The sequence below is a fragment of the Ctenopharyngodon idella genome, chromosome 10, assembly GCF_019924925.1.
Source record: "Ctenopharyngodon idella isolate HZGC_01 chromosome 10, HZGC01, whole genome shotgun sequence".
Lineage (NCBI taxonomy): Eukaryota > Metazoa > Chordata > Actinopteri > Cypriniformes > Xenocyprididae > Ctenopharyngodon > Ctenopharyngodon idella.
In genome coordinates, this window is record NC_067229.1 from 32181961 (window position 1) to 32196052 (window position 14092).

General features: G+C 40.2%; 1 long non-coding RNA gene across 1 annotated transcript in view; it reads right to left on the reverse strand.

The window, feature by feature from the left end:
* Positions 1-5608: 5608 nt before the first annotated feature.
* The window catches only part of LOC127521889 (uncharacterized), a 29190-nt gene continuing 20706 nt past the window's right edge, over positions 5609-14092 (reverse strand). The window contains exon 4 of the long non-coding RNA XR_007932479.1: positions 5609-6355. This is a non-coding gene — a long non-coding RNA (uncharacterized LOC127521889). The remainder of the gene's footprint in view (positions 6356-14092) is intronic.

A 14092-nucleotide genomic window follows, 5' to 3' on the forward strand; every position in this document is an offset into this window, starting at 1 on the left:
TGCTATGAAATCAGTCTGTATTGAACAAGTTGCAATGATTCTGCATTACTTTGTATATTTAAGTCTTCAATAAAAGAGAGCTTGCTCTGCCAAAAGATTGATTTCTAAATCCCATTTGTCTTGATGACTGCTGTCTTAGCTGTATTGTGAATAAAAATAAAGCTTGGGCAGGTACAGTACAGCTATACTTAACCCGGCTTCACCCTGCTGTAGTCCTACATGGTAATTGATGCTATTTGTATGCTGCTGTCGGCGGTTAGGAACCATACACATTATGGAAGGACCATTAAGTTGTCTGAGCTTGTCAAAAGAAAATACATCTGTCCTTAATGGTAGACAGACTCCAGTATGATACAGGAAGGACAACTGATGCATACAAAGGGAAAATAATAGCATGAGGGGAAAACTAATTTGGATTAGCAGAAAATCTAAAACTGTAGATCTTATTTTGAAGCCACACAGCAACAGAATTATTTCTGGGTATCTCCTAGCAACCACTGGTTCATTTTGTTCTTTCCTTGTGCTGCAATCATTAGGGTCTTAATTCTTGTAGATTGTGTGGCTTGTATCGACGATGCATTAGTTGTATCATAATATTATTGTATTATGACGAAATTACCATAATGGGAACAAAGTAATAACTTGCCTAATGGAAATACTTAATGGAAAGAAACATCTTGTGTCAAACCAGAACCAAGATTTCCATTTATTTGTCATGCATGACTTTACTGACTCTGCTTATTGCAAAACATCTACTCACACATTTATTCTGATAATCACAACTGCATTGTCAAACACTTCAATCAAACCTGTTTACAAAAAGTGCATATAAAAAGAGAGTAACACTTTACAATAAGGTTCATTAGTTAAACATTAGTTAATATATGAACTAACATGAACTAACCATGAACAATACATTTGTTACTGTATTTACTAATCTTCGTTAACGTTTGTTCATGAAAATACAGTTGTTCATTGTTTGTTCATGTTAGTTCACAGTGCATTAACTAATGTTAACAAGATTTTAATAATGTATTAGTAAATGCTGAAGTTAACATCAACAAAGATTAATAAATGCTGTAGAAGTGCAGTTCATTATTAGTTCATGTTAACTACTGTTGTTTACTAATGTTAACTAATGAAACGTATTGTAAAGTGTTACCAAAAAGACCATAGAACCTCACTGGATTATCAAAAATCACAAAGGCTTTGTTCAAACGAGCAGAAAAAAAATCAATAATTTTTCAAACTTTTTTGTAGTCTGAATTGGAAAAAAGACAAAATGGAAATTGCATTAGGTTTTGGCAGTAATTGCTATATAAAAAAAGAGTGATACTAGTAGACATGGACAATGAGTTTGGTGAACATATTTTTATGTTTTAAAACATCAATGTAGCAATAAGCTTATAAGAAATTATCTTTGTTCTGTCTTTTTATTGCTGCAAGATTTTGGCCATTTTTATTAGGTAATATCAATTGGGACAAAGCAAAGGAAGGCAAAATACTACATAGAATGTATCCAGTTTAGACTGATTTATTCTCAACATTTCATATACCTGTGAATTTTGTGGACAGGAAAAGGGAACTATTTTGCACCTCTTTTATTGGTGTATCTCAAGACTACTTTGGAAAGATTTAGAAATCTATATTAATAGACAACGTGTTGGTTGTGTATGTAACCTTAGTTCCCTGAATAGGGAACGAGATGCTGTGTTTAAATGCTGAGGGAATGCCTCTGTGTGATTACGTTGTGAAGCACGTATGAAATCAGTCCAATGATGTGACGGAACGCCATAGGCAGGTGACGTCACTGACCAGGAAACTTTAAAGCCTACCTGAGAACATACACATTCAGCTTCTGATATACCTGAAACAAGTCGCTCACGGGCATGCTGGGAGTATGGCAGAGTGACGCAGCGTCTCGTTTTCTATTCAGGAAACTAAGGTTACATATGTAACCAAGACGTTCCCTTTCAAGGGAACTTGAGCTGCGTCGAAATGCTGTGGGAACACTAATACCCACTTCGCCATATGAGCAAGTGACCGTCCGTGTGAAATCAATGCGCACACTAATACGATAACACCTGAGCCCCTGGAGTGGAGCCGAGGTCAAGTTCATAGAACCTCACAAATGTATGCAGTGAAGACCAGCCAGCTGCATCACATACATCCTGTAAGGAGACTCCTAACAATAATGCTTTGGAAGCAGCCATACTCCTAGTGGAGTGGGCACGTATAGCTAAGGGTGTAGGCTGACCAGCCGACTCATAAGCAAGTGAAATGGCCTCAACCACCCACTTGCTCATCCTCTGTTTAGATGCAGGGTAACCTTTCCTAGGTGACCCGAAACAAAGGAATAGTTATTCTGACTTTCTCCACAGGGCAGCTTTGTGGACATAAGAATCCAAGGCCCTCTCAGGGCGGAGCAGATTCAGTTTCCCCTGGTCTGACATCCAGAAGGGAGGAGGACAGAAGGCCTGCAGTATGATAGGTCTTACGGTATTAGTAGGAATCTTCAGAACATAGCCCGGCCTAGGGTGTAGAAAGGCCTTAACCATGCCAGGCGCAAATTCCAAGCATGAGGGAGATACCGAGAGGGCTTGAATGTCTCCAAATCCCTTGAGAGACGAAATAGCGAGCAGAAAGATTTTTTTAAAGTGAGAAACTTCTCAGAAACTTATTCAATAGGCTCAAAGGGAGCCACAGAAAGGCCTTTCAAAACAATTGCCAAATCCCAGGCCGGCACCCTCGTGCGAACTGCAGGTCTCCAAGTGCCACTGCAGGTCTCCAAGTGCCACTAAGGAAACGAGTAATAAGAGGGTGTCTCCCCAAAGATACACCACCCAAAAGAGTGTGGTAAGCAGCTAAGGCCGCCACATACACCTTTATTGTGGAGGGGGATAACCCTGCTGAAAATATTTCCTGCAGAAAGTCCAGCACTGCACTCACCGGACAGTTAACTGGGTCCAACTGGTGATTTCCGCACCATGAAGTATAATCTCTGAATAATCTCCACTTCAGGGCATAAAGTTTCCTCGTTGAAGGAGCTCTGGAGTGTAGGATGGTCTCAACAACCTCAGCTGAGAGACCTGAACTTATGAGCTGGGCCTCCTCAGAGGCCAGGCCGACAGTTTCCACAACTCTGGGCAGGGGTGAAGGATCGACCTGCTCGCCTGAGAGAGAAGGTCCCTCCTGATCGGAATGTCCAGAGGAGATCCGTCTAGAAGGGACATTAGGTCCAAGAACCATACTCGGCTGGCCAGAACGGGGCTACTAGCAACAGACGGACCCGTCCCCGTGAACTCTCTCCAGAACTCCCAGAAGCAGAGCAATCGGGGAAAATGTGTACAGACATAGCCTCAGCCATGCCTGCACCATGGTGTCCAGCCCAAGTGGTGCTGGGTTTGACATTGAGAACCATAGCGGACAATGATTCATCTCTCGAGATGTGAACAGGTCCACTTCGGCTCGACCGAAGTTCTCCCATAGGAGCTCCACCACCTCAGGGTGAAGTCTCCATTCCCCGGGCCTCGGCCTCTGTCTCAAAAGGATGTCTGCTCCCTGATTCAGGTACCCTGGAATGTAAACTGCCCTGATAGAATGCAGTTTCCCTTGGGCCCACAGGAGGATCTGGTGAGCCAGTTTGTATAACAGGCATGACCTCAGACCCCCCTGATGATGTATGAGACCACCGATGTGTTGTCAGTTCGAACAAGTACATGATGGCCTCTAAGGCCTAGAAGGAAGTGTTTCAGAGCCTGAAACACCGCCAGCATCTCCAAGCGATTTATGTGCCATGTGAGATGATGGTCCTGCCACAGACCCCGAGCAGAACGACCACTCGTGATTGCTCCCCAGCCTGTGAGGGATGCATCCGTCGTTAGCATAACGCAACGACAATGAGCTCCCAACACAGGTCCCTGGGATAGAAACCTAGGTTTTTTCCATATGACTAAAGCACGAAGGCATCGTCGCGTGACCTTGATCATATGAAACGGATTCCCCCTCAGGGAGAACCCCTTGGTTTTGAGCCACCACTGCAGCGGTCTCATGTTCCCAAGAGAGACCCAACAGTCTTTGAAACTGTTTGACAGTGAGTGACCGGCCTAGCTTTATTTCTTTCGTGGTTGAGAGAATCGAAGCTATACGGGCAGGTGACAGACGAGCCTGCATCGTTATCGAATCCCATAACACGCCTAGATATGTGGTTCTCTGTGCTGGAGAACACTTTTCTTTGCGTTCAGCCTCAACCCCAACTTCCTTGTGAGAGCAACATCTAGATGTTGAACCGCCATCTGCTCTGAATGAGCTAAAATCAACCGATCATCGATGTAATTGAGTATGCGGATGCCCTGCATACGCAGGGGAGCCAAAGCCGCATCTACACATTTTGTGAAGGTGTGAGGTGACAAAGCTAGGTCGAAAGGAAGAACTCGATATTGGTACGCTTCACCCCGAAAGCAGACCTCAGAAACTTCCTGTGTTGTGGGAGGATGGACACGTGGAAGTATGCGTCCTTTAGAGCTATCGTGACAAACCATTCCTCGGACCTGACCTGTGACACGATCTGTCTGAGAGTAAGCATCCTGAATTTGAGCTTCCCTAGAGAGCAATTTAATTGGTGCAGATCTAAAATTGGATGCAACCCCCCATTCTTTTTTGGGACAATGAAGTACTGGCTGTAAAACCCTGACTCCCTGCTGGGAGGAAGAGCCCTTTCTATAGCCTCCTTTTGCAGAAGAGTCTCTACTTCTTGTGCCATAACCAGAGCCTGCTCGGGCTTACCACTGTGGGCAGGACCCCGCTGAATCGGGGCAGACGAGCCCTGAATTGAATGGCATACCCCTTTTCTACTGTCTGCAAGACCCACTGAGATTCGGTATTCGGTAGACATTTCCATTCTGCCAGAAAATCTACTAAGGATACCAGTCTCTCGAGACTGGCCTCTGGTATATTTTGAGCAGTTAGCACAGTGCCCTGAAGTGGTGCACACAGGCGCCAGCTAAATCAGCTGACTGACGTTACTCATGAATTACGTCAGCCCCCACCGCTTTCACCCAGATCTTTTAGTAGGTCGGCTTGGTATGCCTGCAAAATCGACATAGTACGCAGGCATGTCGCCGCCTGACCTGCTGCAGCGTACGCTTTGCCCACCAATGCAGATGTTGCCCTTAATGGCTTGATGATGCAGCATCAGGGGAGAGATGGCTTGCGAACGTCTTTCTGAAATGTTGTTCACTCGTCATATTGATATATATGCTCGAACTGTGTAATTGGACAGACAAACAATACATAAGGCACACGGATAGTGCTTGCTGAAGGCACAGAAGCTAATTGTGTATGTTCTCAGGTAGGCTTTATAGTTTCCTGGTGAGCGACGTCACCCACTTATGACGTTCCGTCACATCATTGGACTGATTTCATACGTGCTTCATGACGCGATCACGCAGAGGCGTTCCCACAGCGTTTCGACGCAGCTCAAGTTCCCTATTCAGGGAGCTCAGGTATATGAGAAATGTGTGTATTTGATGTGCTTATTTATTTTCAGAATGATAATATGGAAAGTAAAGAACAATATATTGTGTATTTATTTGCTTTATTAGGAAAATACTATATATATATAATTTGACTGATTTGAATAATAATACAAGAACAATACAAACATTCATAAATATTCATTAAAAATCATAAAAATTATTCAAAATAATAATACAAATATTCATATAGGGTGAATTTGGGTTAATTGGGACACTTTTTGCTATTCAGATGACTGGGAAAAAAGAACACTGTCATATTCTGAACTAACAAACTGAGTATTTCTAAAGCTGGGTCAGGTTAGTGGCTTGTTAAAACCTGTCAGAAAAAGTGATTGTGAGTGCTGAACTTCAAAATGACCTTGACGTTGACTACACCACAGGAGAAAGCGGCTTCATGTTGCCCCTATGAAAATGAACAAAGAACTCCTATAGATTAAGCAACAGCATGACACGTTCACAGTATTTCAGTAGTATGGGCACATCATAGATTTAAAGATAGATGCAGTTTTCACTTTCAGTTGCATAGTTTTCTGTTAGCTGTTTCATCAGAGAAGAACACCATCTGCGAGCAAAAAAAAAAAAAAAAAAAAAAACCTTGGGAAATTACCACAGATTTAACTTAGGGATGAAAAAAAATCTTTTTGGAATGAGACAGACAACTATAACACTGAGTCCATCTGCAGCACTCCTGCTCCTGAGGTGTTACTCCCATGTGTTAGTGAACTGCTGCTCCTCAAGTGGCTCCGCTGGAGTGTTCTGGCCCCAATGACTCATGCCATCTGTTAGCAGCTCTTGTACATCACACTTCTGTGTTCTTTCTGATAAACACAAAGGTGAAGATTATAATTTTTTTAATATTTGTTTTGGTTTCCAGATGGTTTTAAATTTGATTTACTGTTAACAAAGCATTAAGTTTATTAACTCTAATTTTTATTTTGTTGGATTGGATTCAATTTAGTATGCTACCGATTACTTTCAGATTACTTTGTGCTCATTAAATACATTTGAGATGGACTTTTGAGAGGACACAATACATCTGAGAGTACAAAAATATTAAAGGCTTCAATCTTGTTAAACCTTGACTTTTGAAATAAATTAACACTTTATTTCAATATAGTCCACTTAAGACATTCTACTAACTATAAGTAACTTTGCAACTACATGTCACCTACCAGTCATTAGAGTATTAGTAGACTGTCTGCTTAATATCAGCTAATATGAACTTTATTTTGATGGTCCTCCAACAGACTTTCTACTGACTATAAGTAACTTTGCAAGTACTGTATGACTTTTGTTGAGCTTTAGAATTACTTTACGTAAAAACAATTACTTTACTTAAAAATTATTATCTTGAGATTTGATTATCTCACATTTACTTACAGAATTAATCAAGTCAATAAAACTAGACTTTATCTAACATAAAAGATTGTGTTTCCATAATATGTGTGTGTGTATTTATATATATATATATATATATATGTATGTATATGTGTGTCTGTGTTTATATACATTTTTACAGATATGTATAAATATATGTGTGTTTATACACAGACATACAGACACTACCGGTCAAAAATTTTTGAACAGTAAGATTTTTTAATGTTTTTAAAAGAAGTCTTCTGGTCACCAATGTTTAATTTATTTGATCCAAAATACAGCAAAAAACAGTAATATTGTGAAATATTTTTACAATTTAAAATAACTGTTTTCTATTTGAATATATTTTAAAATGCAATTTATTTCTGTGTTGGCAAAGCTGAATTTTCAGCATCATTACTCCAGTTTTCAGTGTCACATGATCTGATTTGCTATGCAAGAAACATTTATTATTATTATCAATGTTGAAAACCATTGTGTACATTTTTTTCCAGGATTATTTGATGAAAAGAAAGTTCAAAAGAACAGCATTTATCTGAAATAGAAAGCTTTTGTAACAATATTACTACCGTTCAAAAGTTTGGGGTCAGTTTTTTTTTTTTTTTTTTTTTTGGAAAGAAATTTAAAAAAAAATATATATATATATATATATATATATATATATATATATATATATATATATATATATATACAATGTTGATCTTTAATGTGGCTAAAGTATATTTTCTTTACAAAGTATTTTTAATGAGATGTGATTTGTCTCTTTATATTCTGTTGGCTTGATAACAACACAGACGATTGCACTGTGTAATTTAACCAAATGATGAAAGACAAATGGGCAAATGCTGCAGTACAAGCCCAAGTGGCCCTTTAAGTATCTGTGCTGGATATTAAACTACTGTAATATGCAAATCAAGCGAAGATTATTGGACCACAACTTTTATCTGGGATTTAATTCTTGCATAGAGTTTGTGTCTGTGAACAGTCAGTCTGTCAGGGCTCCGCCCTGGCAGCTTTGTCTGTTGTGTCTTTGTTCGAGATGCATCGGCGCTGCACAGACCGATCGGCATATGACATCAAAGTACCACGAGAGCGATTCAAAAGCATAAGGAGTCGTATGCTCTCCAAACGCTCTCGCGGTACTTTGATGTCATACACCGATCGAACAAGCCTAATGTTTCCGTGTTTGTTTTGTGCTTGAGCACATGGCTTTGTCTTTGTTTATGTTGGCCATCTGCTCCTCTTGTTTTGCCTCCTAGTTTCCCTTTACCACGCCCACTCTTTTAGTCCTTGTCTAGTACTTGTTTCACTAATTGAGTTCACCTGGTCCTCATTTGCTTTTCTCCCTTTATATTGTGCTTCCTTGCTTCATGTCTTTGCTGGATTGTTGTGTTTGTCATAGATCCATCTGACATATTGCTTAGTTATTTGGGTGTTATTATTTGAGTTTTTCTGTAGTTATTTGTATCCTTGCCATTCTTGCTTTGTTACTTTAGCTTTTTATTTGATTTGTTATTTAGCTTGTGTCTATACTTATTCTTACCTAGCCTTCTTTTGCTATAGTCTTGTTACTTCAGTTATTTATTTTAGCTTTTTTAGTCTTTCCCTTAGATTTATAGTTAAGTTTTTCAGTCACATAACTTTTGTGTTTACTCTGTTTTGTACTGATTTATTGTTTGAGTGATTTTGTTCGTGTCTTGTTTCTCCCCTGTTGTGTTGTGCGTTTATGTCTGTTCGGTTCCTGTCCTGCTCAGCCTGAGACTCCACTGACTGCTGGGGCTGCTCAATCCTGTGCCCAAGTCTCCTGTCTAGACCTCTGTGGGTCTGTTTTTGGACTGTTCAGTTTGTTGCACCATCACCATTCACCGCTTATCTCTGCCCTTGGGTCCTGTTTTTTCCAGTAAATCCTAACACAATCACTAATAATAATATATAAACCTCAATAGAAAGAGATTTATTTGAAGATTTAAGGCAGAAAGTTTTTGCCATGTCACAGCTCCAGTGATTTTACAGTGGTGTTTTGCTAATTCAGAGACCCCTGAAAAGAAACCACTGAGGTCCAAAATGGTAAAAAAGTGAGCTTGCTCCAAATATTTCAGTACTAAAGTATTAGTTCACTTTAAAATGAAAATTACTCCAAGCTTTACTCACCCTCAAGCCATCCTAGGTGTATATGACTTTCTTCTTTCAGATGAACACAATTGGAGAAATATTAATAAATATATTGACGCATCCGAGCTTTATAATGGCAGTGAGCGGGATCGAGTATGAGCTGAAGAAAGTGTCTCCATCCACATCCATCCATCATAAACATGGCTCCGGGAGGTTAATAAAGGCCTTCTGAAGCGAAGCTATGCGTTTGTACAAGTTATGAAGTAAAATATCTAGCTTCCGCCAGACTGCCTTCCATATTCAAGTTACGACGAAAGTGTAAAATGGCATCACGTCGGTTAAGTTTTTTTCCGTAAGTTCAATAGGGAAAGCGAAGGATGTAATGTAAGAGTTTTGAATTGTGAGAATTTTACACTTTCTTCGTAAGTAAAATACGGAAGGTGGTCTGGCGGAAGCTAGATATTTTACTTCATAACTTGTTAAATATGGATATTTGAAATGCAAGGGGGTTGAAATGCAGCTTCACATCATATGAAGAGCGCTAAAGTCAGAACGTTTGTCCTACTGAAGCTGTCTTGGTGATTCATGTTTTTTTTTTGTTTTTTTTTTTGACATTGCAATTACATATATATGTCTAGATGCTGTTCAAATATTAATACAATTTTATTTTTAAAACATATGTATACGCATTGGTCAGGTACATCTAAATACAGTGTTTCATGCCCTGTTTTTTGTTATTGTGAAACCGAAGGCTTCCTCAGGTTTTCTTGATTTTCTGATGTCTCATTCTGAAACAGTGAGCATGTTTACATATACATCAATACGCTGATAACTCACAAAAATCAGCTTATTGAAATAACCCATTGTCCCGGTTTACATGGAAACCAATTACCCGGTAATGCAAGTAAACCATGTTTATAAGACTTAATTAATAAATCAGGTTAATTATGTCCCATTAGTGACGTCAAAACATAATCCTTTGTGTATCTGACTTCTTGTATTCCATTTGTTATGTCAGTTGTGAAGCATTAAAAACCGAAGAGTGTTCCCACATGTCAGCGGGACTCATATATCATCCACTCATGCAGTTACAGATGCAGCATTTTGACTGTCCCACTTCTACTTCAACTGCATGAGATAAGAACACATTTTTATAATTTCTTGGGTCAAGAAAGAGTCAGAGTTTGAGGTCTATTTCCTCCTCCCTTACTGTGAAATGCTCGCTTAGTCTGGATGCACTTAAATCTACAGTAAGGACGCTTTCCTGTCACATATATGTGCACTTCAATAAGCTGACAGAAAGCAGGTTAATGTGTTTACATGCCGGGTGAAATTGGAGTAAGGGGCAGAAATCATCTCCAATTACAAATGTACAAACTTTTTTGTCTAAAGGAGATGTGCAGGCAGGCCCTAGGCATGGTGACAAGACACAGTGTCTCGCTCCCCTTCTCAGGGAACCAGGGTTACATTTGTAACCTGAGACATTCCATCTGGCAACACTGCATCTGGCTTGACGTAATGGGGAACCAATACCCACTATGCCATGCTGAGGGAATGCCCACCCTCAATTCTATAAGAAGGATACCAATACAAGAACAGTATAGAATATATACCAATAGATTCTTATCATTAACTTCAACCCACAGAAAACCGCCGGGGAGCTATACAGCTCTACCCTGGAGCAAATAGGGGAGAGCCCTCATGCCTGGCTTGTAAAAATGTTTTCCCAGGATCTAAAAGACTCTTAGTCAATTTTTGACAATTGAGGAGGGGAAAGTAAGCAGGGGACATTAATGTCCACCATATCTTAGTTCCCTTACCCTAAGAGGTACCTTACCTTACACGCGGCATAGCAAAAATAAGGGGCCTCCTTAATGATACCACTTCTCTAATAGGAAGCCTATCGTGCTTATACCAAAGAGCAGGAAAAACAGAAGCACCTAGCATTCTCTTTTTCCTGGGCTCTACATTCAGGGAGCAGCAAGGGAGCCTGTGCATAGTTCTCAACCCCAAATTTTGTTACGGGGGGCAGCTGAACTCCACTTAGCAAGAGCACTCTACTAAAAACTGTATTATTATCATTTTTTAAAACATTTAGTCTAAGGAGCATCTATTAAGGGGAGCGGTATCCCTACTTAAAAATCCAACTTTAGTCGGGGAGGGGGACTAGGCGAAAGGTTAACTGATGGACCTAACGCAGCTTTGTTTGCCTAGCATCAACACTTAAAGCCAGCCAAAAGGGGGAAATATGTCTCAGATAAGATAACAGATAACACTCCAGAATATCGGAGGAGAGCCAGCTCATACTCTGATTTTGAAAAGTTTGTATCCTACTGAAGGGGAGCAAAGCACACTTACGACCCAATATACAGTAGAGGGACATAATGAAACAGAGGGATACCTGCAAATTGCCTGACCTAATTTTCGATTACCCTGAGGGGAACTTCAGCAGCTTATTTCCAGGAGCCTAGATTATTTAAGGCTATAACCTCCAGAAATGCCACTTTTGTAAAAAGGGGGAGACCTGGATTGACACAGGATAGATTTTCTGAATACCACTGATTGTGCCCTCGCCTCTCTAAACTTCTCGGCCACTGTTTGGACATGCCGAAAAGTTCAGGGGGTGACATCTGGAGCATCAGGGAGAAAGATTTTCTCACCCTAATATCAGCCAGGTTCAACCACAGATGCCTCTCCGTAACCACCATTGCTGCCATTAAATGCCCAACAGCAGCAGATGTTTGTTTGGTAGCCCGGAGTGTGAGGTCTGTAGTGGGGCGCAACTCAGCGACTGCTTCAGGAGACAATGATCCAAGTCTCTTAGCAGGTCAGCCTGGTAGGCTTGCAACACAGCCCTTGTGTGCAAAGCATCACCAGTCTGGCCTGCTGCCCAAGCGTGATGTGGTCTGCAGCAGCTTAGATGGAAAGACTGGAGCCTTCAGAGAGGATGCCTCACCCTGTGAGAGATAGCTAGCAAACGTCTCTTCAACAGGGGACATCTCCACATATCCCCACTCACACAATCACTCCACATTTGCATAATTCGGATGTTGAAAGGGATACATGCAAGCTGAATAGGGTTGATTCAATGATTGCTCCACTTCTGTGTGGAGTTCCAGAAGAAACTGAAGGCTCATTGAGAAGGGACGGCTATGGCCTGACAGGAATTGCTCGTCTAGTCTGCCCTGAGCAACTTCCTGTTTCTTGCACCAAAACCAGATCTAATCTGGCTGTGGCACTGGCCATCACATCCAGAAGCTCCTCGTGTGAGGGGCTGGCAGGCTGAGAAGGCTCAATACACACACCAACCACATACACCTCTTCTTCTGCCAGCACAATGCCATCTGCCAGATGTGAAGACGCTAATGACAGCATGTCCTGATCCAATAGATTGCTCGAGCTGGTGATTGAGGAATGAGAAAGAGCTTTCTCAAATTGCTCCACCAGCTCGACCTGCGATATTCATGATTTCAGCCTCCACTGTGCTTCATCGACAGCCACGAGGTGCAGACACTTGTCCCTCATCTCTCAAAAAGAGGGCTAAGCACGAGCGAAGCTTTCTCATTGTGAATTTATCACATTGGGAACATTTAGTACCCTTGAGCGCTGAACGCGTATGCTCTTCCAAGCACAACACGCACAGATTATGTGTCCTCAGGTGTCAAAAACCTGTGACACGGAGGCACACACTTCCTGAAAGGCTTGCTTTCATCCATAGTAGTTTGTCATCACCAGGTGCTATGCAAACAAACGGCTCCTGAAGACAAAAAAGCTGATTACGTGAATTGCTGGTGCCTTTTATACTTACGGGTGCTCCGCTTATGACATCATGGACTGTCACCGGCCAATTAATTGCCGTGTTTGTCACGCATGCATCAGACTTCGGTCACGCTGATGGCATTCTCCCATAGTGTCAAGCCAGATGCAGTGTTGAAGTTCCACTTCAAAAGGGAACTAGCTGTGTCAATCGGTTTATGCTTAAGCCGTTTATGACCTTACTCCGATAAAGGTAAACTGGTTAATGCATTTACATGACCAAACACATTGTTGGCTTATTAAGCATAATCGGGTTAAGAACATGCATGTAAATGCTCTCAGTCACTTTTACATCAGTCCAGAGGTTTCCAGAGGTTTAGACCTGCTGGTAAAACAGATGTGCACTCTTAAATATAAAAGTTCTCAATGGCATTGATGGTCCCATGAAGAACATGATTTAACATTCATGGAACCTTTCCACTGCACAAAATGTTCTTTATAGTTTGAAAAAAAAAAAATGTTCTTTAGATTATTAATTTGTTCTTCGCAATAAATAAATAAATAAAAATGTTCACTGAAAGGTTCTTTGGGGGAAAAGGGTTCAAAATGGTTCTTCAATGGCATTATTGCGGAAACCCCAGAATGTCAAAAATGCTATAGAATGTTTCTGTATATTTGAATTTGTTTTCTATCAACTTTTGAGTGGTGTGTAGCTTTTGAGATAAAGATAATACCATATTCTTATTGGTGTTTGGATTGTATTCTTTTCTCAAGCATTATTTTGATGTACATACCAGAGGTATTTTCTCTAAGGAGGCAAGGAAAGCATTGTCTCCTCCAAAATTTCAGATGAGACAATAAATGGCAGTGCAAAAACAAATTGAATATGAAAAATGGTGGATGAGTTTTCAAACATTTTGATGCCAAGGACCCCCAAATACCAGGAGCCACTTGCAAGGCATTCCCTTCCTAAAATATAAAAGCAGATGTATTTTCAGACACATTTATATTGTGTGAGGAAAAAATAAGACAATGTTTTGCTAAAATAATTGATAGATTTAATTTGTCATTGTACTAAGTCCAAGATAAATTAACTGAAATATTAAAAATCTACTTTGTACTAAATTATCCCTTTTTTTCTACCCAAAATTAATTTATAGCATATGTCAATTAGAAATATTGTTCCAGAGCAGCTTTCGAACTTTATGTATATCTGGTTTGTATTTGTATTGTTAAAATAAATATTTTTACTATAAACATATTGTATGTTGCATGTTCAATTAATGCTAAAAAAGAACCTTTATTTTTAA